The sequence below is a fragment of the Gobius niger genome, assembly GCF_951799975.1.
Source record: "Gobius niger genome assembly, chromosome: 20".
In the NCBI taxonomy this organism is placed as follows: Eukaryota; Metazoa; Chordata; class Actinopteri; order Gobiiformes; family Gobiidae; genus Gobius; species Gobius niger.
This window is the reverse complement of record NC_136871.1, coordinates 8,922,516-8,932,942: the sequence shown is the minus strand read 5'-3', so window position 1 is coordinate 8,932,942 and position 10,427 is coordinate 8,922,516. Positions and strand designations below refer to the sequence as shown.

Here is a 10,427-nt window from a genome sequence, read left to right as displayed (position 1 = left end):
ATCCATGCATTGATCGGCGAAATTGATCGGTGGATTTGCCCCGATCCCCGGCCCTCCGCTCCGCTGCACGGTAAACAATGAAGGAAGAATTGGCTTCATTCTGAGCTGATGAACTGATAAGGTGTTATCTGTGAAGCCCCGCGCTCCCCTGGGCACTTGTGAAAGAAACTCTGACTTCCCAGGACAGTGCACAGTGACACTGCGTTGAGAGACACCCATTGACTCAGGGGCTGCTGCTGGGGCCGTATAGGGAGCCGTGAAGCTGGTCTTCAGTCCGACAGACTATGGGGGGGGACATTCGGGGTTATTTATAAGAATGTATGTATGTGTTTGTCTCTGACGCACTAAGTGTAACTGTATCTGGACAGTGGTGTTGCCCAGTGTGGGACTTTGCAGTGTTCATGTACATATCACTCATGCTGTTTTTCTAATGTGCTGTAAGATAAATGTACATATTTATGTAGTCGTTGCCTGGTCCTGATTTTGTTGTAGGGGACAATGAAACTGCTCTTTTGTTCGGTGGGGATGTAACACTGTGATTTGCAAATTTAGAAGTTAATAGCATGGTAATAGGACGGAAATATCATTGAATAATGAGAGTCGAAAGCATCTTTGTAGCCATTTTCATATCATAATCAAGAAAAAAGTAACAGTTTCCTGATCATTTACAGTCTCTCCTGGGTTAGGTTTATTAAGCAAAGTGTGACAATGGGTCCAGTTGTAATTACTATGTAATTTTCATAATTGAACTTAGTTACCATGCTATTTCCACCCTACAACCTTTACTGTGCTGTCATGTAACATCAACATCAACTAAAATATGCATCATTTTCGATATAACCTAACATTTAAATGACTAAAATGTGTTCTGAAACTCGATTGGGATGTCTTTCAAATCCCATCCTTGGAAAATGCTGTGATGTTTTGCACCAAACAAGCAAACCCGAACCATCACGCAGTTACTTCATTGTGCAACATACATTGTTACATCCCTAGTGTCTGCTTGTAAACGTCTTTCCATTTGTCAGTCACGAAACATTTACTCCCCACGATCGGAGCCATGTTGGTGCGCCGCGGCCATTTTGTGAAGGTATTGCATCTCTCCCCTTTTCGAATCCATAGACTTTGGCAACGACGGCACCATCCATCAGCCGCCTCTGTCACCTCCCCGTAATGGATCATAATGGCGCCTCGACCGTGCATCTCCGAACCAGGGAATCGCATTTCTTCTAGGTTAATAAATAGCTGTGATAAATTCTCCCGGCCTATAGCCCCTGCCCGTGTGTGTGCATGTGTGTGTGTGTGTCCGTGTGTGTCCGTGTGTGTGTGTGTGAGGAGCTTCATTACACAATAAGGTCCAATTGGCCTGTTCCCGGGGTCCCAGACACAGTTCAGTGCCTCCACACAAAGCGCTGCTGATGAAACCGCCTTCTGCTGCTGACAATCAGGAGAAGTAGGTCATCTCTGAAGGCGCATCCCAGAGGGGGACCGGCCGGCGAGCGCCCTGGGAGTCCGGACACATGGGCACGAGCGGTTTAGCCCCAAAACACATGTATACATGGGACGTCAGGATCAGATGCGGAGCTTGTTTGTGCTCCTATGGACTGTGCATGTGAAGGTGCACTAGCCTGGTCATCCGTGTCAAATCATTTTCTGCCTTTTGGGGAGTGGGTTTGGAATCAGGCCTCGTCAATCTGCAAAGCCATTGACTAAAATCACTAATGGGTCCACACTTCAAAAAGGGAATATCAAGTGTGTAGAAGTCAATGAATATTCAGAATCATATTACAGATACAGTCAGCCTTTCTTTAATGCTCATTATGCTCATTTTAAAAGATTGCCTTACACGTTATAAGTGATAGTTGATCTCCAGTATGGTTCCAAAAGTTCAACTAAAAGATCGAATATAATCTGGTATGGTTGACCGGGCTAGATACGCAGTGTTCAGTGTTATCGATATTATATAAACCAGAAAGCCTTCCTTGCCATATAATTGTAACAATTTTCTGAAATGCTGTTTTCTTGCCTGTTAATATTTGAATGTACAACGTATTTAAGCCCTTTACATGTTTTTACAACTTCCGTAAAAACACTGCTATGGAATAACAACTTTTTTGGTCAATAAATGTGACTCTAATGCCACGTTAAGCATGATTTATTCGCTCAATATAGCCGCGTGGGTGTGGTACGGAGATGCGATCTGCGAAAGCATCATTCGTCATGCATCTGTGTCATCCATCTGCCATATAAGTAGGGAAAGTGACTCAGGGAAAAAGAGAAAGCGTGAAGTGAAGTATTGCTTTATTGCGGCGGCGTAATCAATGGAGAGATTAGGCTGGTAATGTGCGCGCGGGTGGAAAGGCCAGGGCCGCGGCGATCTCTGATTAATCATGGCCGCCGCTCCTGGAAAAACCATTTGCAGCTAAATGCTTCATCAACTTCGATTATTCAAGGTCCCGCTGTGTCCGGACGCACAGGCAAAAACACTGACTGATGCGCCCGCTGCTGATCATTTCGTTGTGTCTTCTTGGGTATGTAGGTGAGGGAAATGCAAAGAGTGGTTCAGGGAGCGTGAGGCATCACTTTCGCACGTGGATCGGACGCCGCAGAGTCCAGATCTTAGCCCCATTGAGAATCTTTGGGATGTGCTGGAGATGGATTTGCGCAGTGGTCACGCTCTCCCATCATCGGAACAAGATCTAAGTGAAAATGCAACACTGGATCTTTTGACATCGGAGAAGGTTATTGAAACAGTGCCAAAGCGATCCAACAAAATATTAGTGTGTGACCTTTTTTTGTGGCAACTCAGGCCGCATATGAAAAAAAATACACATAAAATACTATATTGTCCCCACAAATAAATGTTGAATAAACCTATAAAGCTGAAACTAAAACAGATACAGATGTTTTTTACACTTTTATAGAAGATAAATATTGAAAGAAATGTACTCTAGAAAATGTACTTTTGCGTCCCCACCCACCACTGATGCAAATGAGCAATGTCATGTCATGATTTACCCAATCTCTTCTTCAGGGTCTTTGGCAGTGTTTGCCTGGAGACTGGGAGCCATTTTTAACACCAGTAAACAGTTACAGTGGGGAAAAAAAGTATTTGGTCAGTTTCACATAGACATTCTTTTGGATTTTGGCCAAATACTTTTTTTCCCCACTGTATGTGTCCCCACCTCTTTGCCTTTCCAATCATGTCACCAATCAAACATCATCAAGGCATTGCTAGCTGGACTGATTAAAAAAAAAAGAAAATAATAAAGTTACATTTGGGGAATACAGCCTCATTCCAAAATTGATTAAATTGAATATTTTCCTCATCAATCTAGACACAATACCCCATAATGACAAAGTGAAAAAAATACTACTGTACGAGCTGACACCCTTTGCTATGACACTCAAAATTGAGCTGATGAACATCTTTCTTCCACTCGTCATTCTTGAGCTGTTTCTACAACTTAAATGAATTGATTTGGAAAGGCACACGCCCCTCTATAAGATAAGATAAGATAAGATGGTACTTTATTGATCTCACAGATGGAGAAATTGCATTCGATGAGAGAGCATCCGGCAGCAGCACCCATTCAGTGCGCACCACTCTGGTCCCACAGCTGACAGTGCATGTCAGAGCAGAAACCAAAGGAAAGGTTCAGAGGCACAGATCTGGGAAAGTGCATTGAAGGTCCCGAAGAGCACATTGGCCGCCATAATTTGTAAGTGGAAGATGTTCAGAACCACCAGGACTCTTCCTAGACCTGGCCGTCCTTTGGGTGGACCTTTGTGAAGCGTTTTGGGTGTGACTTGTGTCATATGAAAAGCGCTATACAAATAAGATTCCCTTCCCCAAACTGAGCAATCAGAGATGGGGCCTTGGTCAGGGAGAAGACCAAGAATCCGACTCTGACAGAGCTCCAGCGTTAGGAAAATGGGAGAACCTTACAGACAGGAGCACTTCACCAGTCAGACTTTTGAGGTAGAGTGGGTGTGTCCACATTTAATTAAATCATTAGATAGGACCAATGCTAGCTGAACTAGCCTATCTCACTGGCCTGGAGACTAGTTGAAGACATCAGTTGCCGTAAGTCACAAAGATTTCTCTGAGATGTCTCCATGTGGTCTCTGCATGGTCTTTGAGAGGTCTCCGAGGGGTCTCAATCAGTTGTGTCGCGAAAACTATTTGTTGTCCTCAATCTGTGAGAAGTTTTTGTGGCGTCCCTGCAATGTCTCCAAGACCTGTCGGATACCAAGGAGATCTCAGAGTGGTATGGAGTCCCCTTGAGATCTCCTTGGCATCCGACAGGTCTCGGAGACATTGCAGGGACGCCACAAAAACGTCTCTCAGGTTGAGGACAAGAAATAGCGTTCGCAACATTGCCACAGCTGCTTGAGACGGCGCAGACCTCTCGGAGACCATGCGAAGACTCAGTTGAAATTGAACCTATTCGTTTTTCGAGACTACCTGGAGACACGCCTTGTTGCCAGGGGACGTATCGGAGGCCAATGGTGGCTAGACTCCAACTAGTCTCCAGGCCGGTGAGATAGACCCTTTGTATGTGCACAGTCAGTCCGAGTTGCGGAAAGTCTCTTGTGAGATAGGCCCTTTAGCAGACATGAAGGTCTGAATTTTGAGTCAGATAACGTAGTAGTGTTGGGCTGCGTCTGAAACCATCAAATGTAGCCTCTAAGCACTAACACTAGCAACTAACTCCTTAACCTTTCATGGGGTCGACTGTTAGATCTCTGTGCAGTTAGTGAACTAGAGCTTCAGCAGCATTTTGAACAATCCGTCCGTCCTTAAACAGGGGAAAGGGAAGTGACATCACCAACAGCTGTTTTTCTTCTTCTTTAAAGTTATTGGTGGAGTGCGGGCCAAACAAAAGTGCATGTCGCCCCCTACTGTATAGTGTCCAACAACAACATAGTGTCCAAACAAAGACATTAAAGGAGAAAAAAAATCCAAATGGTCCATACATTTCCCTTTAGTGTTATTTTATTTCAACAGCTGTTTCATAAAGCGACAGTAGCAAATGATCCATGTGGCTTAAGTTTCTACGAAATGAAAATAAAAAATTAATCCGTTTCCTGAGTTTACTCTTAAACACTGACATGTGACTGAGCTGTGGGGACGACAACATGGATTTTGTCGCTTTTATAAAGTTTGGCTTGTGCAGAATCATTTTTGGGTGGGTGGGGGCGAGGGGGGTGGGGGGTTTGGCGCAGTGGCTTATGGGATGGCACATAGCTCCTAATCAGCGGTTAGTTAGCATCAGAGGTCCCTATGCTAAAGTGGCTATGATAGTTAGCATCGAGGCTCCTTTTCCTAACTACTTCCTAAACGACAGACCAATTCGGAAGCATCTTGTCATGGCGGACGCTAATGCACATCCGGTTTGGCGTAAGAGCTCTTACCAATCTGCTCGTTTCGGACGCAGCCTTGGTTTCTGGCTGGCCACCTGATACAGCGGCGCCTGTGCCTAGTCCGGCTCTGCAAAAGACACCATAAGACCACCAATGAGCTGCAAAACCACTGAGCTCCCTTTAGTCGAGTGACTGAGATAACCCCCTTTTTTATAGACTTCCTTGACATCGCTTGGCACAAAAGTCATGGGCTCTATTTGCTGGTGCCAACAGGAAGCCGTGTCTTTGCGAAACCATAAAGGAGCTTCGTTTCTGGCCCAGTCACCGCTCGTCAAGCCGCTCCACTCCGGTCAGCGCCGAAAGAAAACAACACAAAGCCCGAGAAGCGCTTCCTCCTTCACATGTGCGGGAAGTGGCCTGCTCTCGGGCCGCGCAGTGATTAGCTGTGAATGGGAGCGCTGCGCCGTGATTGGTGGAGAGGCCGGGCGGCTCATACAAGGCCACTGATTGCTTTTCATCAACTGATTACAGTAATTTAGACATGCAGCCGCCGGAGGGTCTGGAGATGGCTGCTGATGTGGGGGGGAAAGAACATGAATGAGTGAATGGGGCTAAAAAGGAAATAAAAATAGCACAGCAAGGTAGCACAAGAGGATGTCGTCCAGGTTGTCAAATGTTATCTGGGGTGACGAAAGTTTAAATTAATATTCTGTTTTTTCCTCACTTTTTGTCTGCTGCAAATCTGGGTTATTTGAACAGCTTGAACAGATTTAATTATGAATCCTCTCACCTGCATTTTTTCTGACTTTTCTGAGTTTTTTAAAGGTGCATTATACAACTTTTAATGAGAAAAAAAGTTGAGATTCTTGCGTATTTGACCTTGTAGCGACCCATTGCGCTAGCGCTAGCTAGTCGTTAGCATTAGCACAATGCTAACATGAAGCATCATGTTATCATTCTCCATTATTTATGTATTCATGGGCAGCTGAACCACTTTGCTCCTCTCCATGTGTTTGTATCTTTATTTAGTAGAAAAGTATGTTATTAATTCAGCATTTGTTTGAATATAGTTTTATACTAAATAAAGATACAAAGACATGGGGAGGAGCAAAGTGCAAACAGCCCATAAATACATAAATAACGGAGAATGCTAACTTGATGCTACATGTTTGCATCGGGCTAATGCTAACACTTAGCTAGCGCTTGCTACAACTGCCGTTTTTTTCACTTCTACTGAACAATCTGCTGTGAGAATATGTCCATATGGGCCCGATTTACACTTGACTTTATTTATGTGATAAATAAGTTCCTATTCCACCAGAGAATGGCTAAAAAGAGTGAAAAACTGTGTTCCTCTAAAGATTCTGTTTTCCCCCTCGGCGAAGCCACACCCCCTTCTATGACGAGATGCCGCCTGTATCTATCTACTGTATGTCACTTCCTGTTAGTGTCCAACAAGGAAGTGAAACTGTAAACGTCACAAAAGTGTAAAACTAAAGAAAGCTGGGTACATTTTAAAGCAACATAAATATAATTGTGTCTAATGTGTCATATGCACTTTGAATTCACAGCTTTATTTCTTCATTAAAACCATGTGTGGGCTTGTGGTCTCTGTTGTTTTCACCCATTTTTTTAATGATCTAAAATGCTCATTGCCTTAATATTTCCATTAATCCCTTTGAAACCGCCCACACTGAAGGAAACAGGGACCATTTCATTTATCTAGCCCAGTTAAACACACCAATCCTGAACATGTAGAAGGCGAAAACATCCAGCTAGATACTGGACCAAGATGGACAAAAACACACACATACAAATCACTGGAATTAAGGATCAATAGCAACGTTACAGATCTTAATTACAAAAAAAATTCACGTTGTAAATGCGTGACTTGTAAGCCCGGTCAAATCCAGAGCTTATCTACCGCCAACTGACGGTGTTCGTCCCCCCCCCCCATGTCCCCAAAGCTCCTCGTGTGTGTGTGTGGAGGGGGAGGTAGGGGAGTCGGGGAGGGAAGGGGCTATGTTTATCTCCCACATCCAGCCTCGCTCGTCTCCTAGCAACCGAGCACGGATCACCTCTGTCTCTGCTTTCTGGACCCCGGCCCGCTGCTGCTGCCGCTGTCGCGCACACTGCTGAGCCAAACACACAGATTTACACTGCCTTTACATGTATAGAACAACATTTATTTCACAGTCTTGTCATTTTAGGTATAGGTAATTGTTTCCCCATCCCTTAGCATTGATTGATAAAGGTTTGTGTGTGAAACATTAGTGATTTGTACTTATTTGTACATCTATTACGATAAATTGTATAAGCTCATCTGAGTTCATCCCCAATTTCCCTCCCCCCAAGCAGTTATTTATCCCCAGAGTCAAATAATACACAGTCTTTGTAGTTCGTTTTAGTCATGGCACAACCATGGCGTTATATTGACATCTTTGAATAGAATATTGTTTATGTAAAGTTTATCAGAGACGAGACTCACCGGATTACCGTTCAAGCTTGGCCAGTTGTTTCCCTTTGAGTCTCCTGCCCAAACTTCTGACAAATTCACATTGTTTAAATTGTTCAAATCGGGCAACGATGGGCCTGTGAGTCGTCCTCGGTCGTGGTGGATGGTGTCCTGGGTTGGTGTTGACATCCGACGCCTGAAGCGTTGAGGCATACGATCTCTTTTTCCCAATGCGATGCACACGGGCGAACGAGATGCCCCTAACAGCCTCTTCTTCTATGTTCAGTTCTTTTATCATGAAAGTTTTGAGCGTCTCCTCTGTGTTTTCGTTATTCGTCTCCCGGATTCCACTAATAATTAGGTTATCCCTCATCGATCTGGATTGTAGATCTAGCAGTGATTCTCTCAACGTGAAGTTCTCTTGTTTAATAATTCACATCTCTTCTTTTAACTCCGATACAGTTTCTTTTAGTGCTGTAGTTTCGTTTTTAAAAGCCGAAACAATGTTTTTCAGTTCAGTCATATCGGAGATAACTTGAATGAGTAGTCATATTGTGCTCTATATCTGTAGAGTGATTTGTAGATAGTTGGAGCCAATCAAAAGAACTGGTTGTATTTAGTTTCTTTATTTGACAATCGGTCTCACTTCATTTAAAAGCACAGTTTTAACAGTTTAATAATAGGATTGAAATTTCTGTTTTCATATTATTGTACAAAGACAATCTATCATTGTTTCCAAGTAATTTGCAGTCTTTACATGATTGGGGTATGATTTAAATTGGTGTTTCTCCACTGCTATGGCGTCAGGACCCACCCTCACCACTCTGGGATGACATGCTACGACCAAGAAAGAAACTGTAACATCTAACATTAATGTTTTCCTATATGATCTTATAGTGGCCTCCTAATTCTGCAAGCTACCAGGCCATGACTTGGGGTCCTCGCAGTGTTTCCCAACCAGGGGGTACTTGGAAAGCAAAGCTACAACACTCTATATTCTGTTTTACGGATATACATTAAGAATAGTTTTATTGATCCATTTTAAATAATTTGGGTAACATTAAGTACAATGTAATGTGCTATGTAACAATGTGTAATAACTTGTAGCTACAGGTTACATACAATGGAATAATGTATAGTATGTTTGTGGTACATGAGACCCAAACTCTAACCCTAATCTTAAAAGGGACAATATGGAGTATGAAAATGTAAAAGTTAAGTATTTTCCTCCCCCTACATATTCCAGCAATGTCCAAATGTGTAGAATGAGCTCAGACCTACTAAGATCCTGCACTGTCACTCAAAAAGGTTTTCGGGTCCGAAATGGACGTCATGGACGAGCTTAATATAGAACGGTAGTGAGTATAAAAATGACCAACTTGCATCTGGTCCCTTTAAGCCCTAGCCCTTATGTCTTATTACACTATCTACCTCCAAAGTACTTACACACATTATTCCATTGTGTTTGTACTGCATAAGTACAAGATATTACACAATGTGAGATAGCACATTACATTGTACTAAATGTAGTTGGGTACAATGCATCAAGGTAGTGTAAAATAAAGTGTTAACCATGATTTGCAACACACTTGTGGTAGTGTGTATGTGGCTTCAAGGGGTCCACAATACTTACAAGGTTGGGAACCACTGCTCTAGTATTCTAAGATAAACTTCATAACCAAAAAAGGCGTCACCTCCTCAATTTAACCAACTGCCGAGGTTCAGCACTATGAGCCCAAAGAGAGACCAGAATGACCAGGTTCTTCCATCAATAGATTTCTTCTTCCCTGATGGCACAGGCATATTCAGAGATTAAAATGCTAGGATTCATCGGGCTCACGTTGTCAAAGAGCGGTTCAGGAGCATGAGACATCATTTTCACACATGGATCTGATCTCAACCCCATTGAGAATTGTTGGGGTGTGCTGGAGAAGGCTTTGCGTATTGGTCACACTCTCCCATCATCAATACAATCCCTTGGTGAAAATTAATGCCTCAGCTGTAATCAAAGCTAAAGATGCTACAACCAAATATTAGAGTGTGGGACCTTTTTATTCATGGTGACAAGTAATTTTTTTCCGGTCAGGCAGTGTTTCAAGGGGCTGGATGCAAGTTGGCCATTTTATGCTCTCTACTGCCATCTCAGGCCATATGTGTAACTGCAGCTTCTATATTAAGCTTGTGCATGACGGCAATTCAGACCCAAAGTGACACCTTTTTGAGTGACAGTGCAGGATTTAAAGGCAGTTGTGGTGAACAGGTCTGGGCTCATTCTTCACATTAGGACATGGCTGGAACATGTAGGGGGAGGAAAATACATAATTTTAACATTTCTGAACTCTGTATAATCCCTTTAATATAGACATGGAATTTATTCTTCCTAAGCACCCTCAACAAACGGGAAAAAGTATTAAACTTGACTAAAACGAGGAAAATCCAGGACTAAAATAGAATGTAAAACCTGGAATAATCTCAACTGATCGGTACCTGGTGCTTTCAAATCGACTCAGGGCACGTTATGCGCTTGGCCCTCGCGGCCCGTATTGAGAACCACTGCTCTATATTTCCCCGTCTCCTTTTCACTTGTCTCGTGCAGCACTCCAGG

The 10,427-nt window shown here is 43.2% G+C and overlaps 1 protein-coding gene and 1 long non-coding RNA gene across 2 annotated transcripts in view; both read right to left on the bottom strand.

The window, feature by feature from the left end:
- The window catches only part of LOC306980135, an 857,770-nt gene that overhangs the window by 249,088 nt on the left and 598,255 nt on the right, over positions 1–10,427 (bottom strand). The window lies entirely within an intron of this gene.
- The window catches only part of inka2 (inka box actin regulator 2), a 373,123-nt gene that overhangs the window by 95,801 nt on the left and 266,895 nt on the right, over positions 1–10,427 (bottom strand). The window lies entirely within an intron of this gene.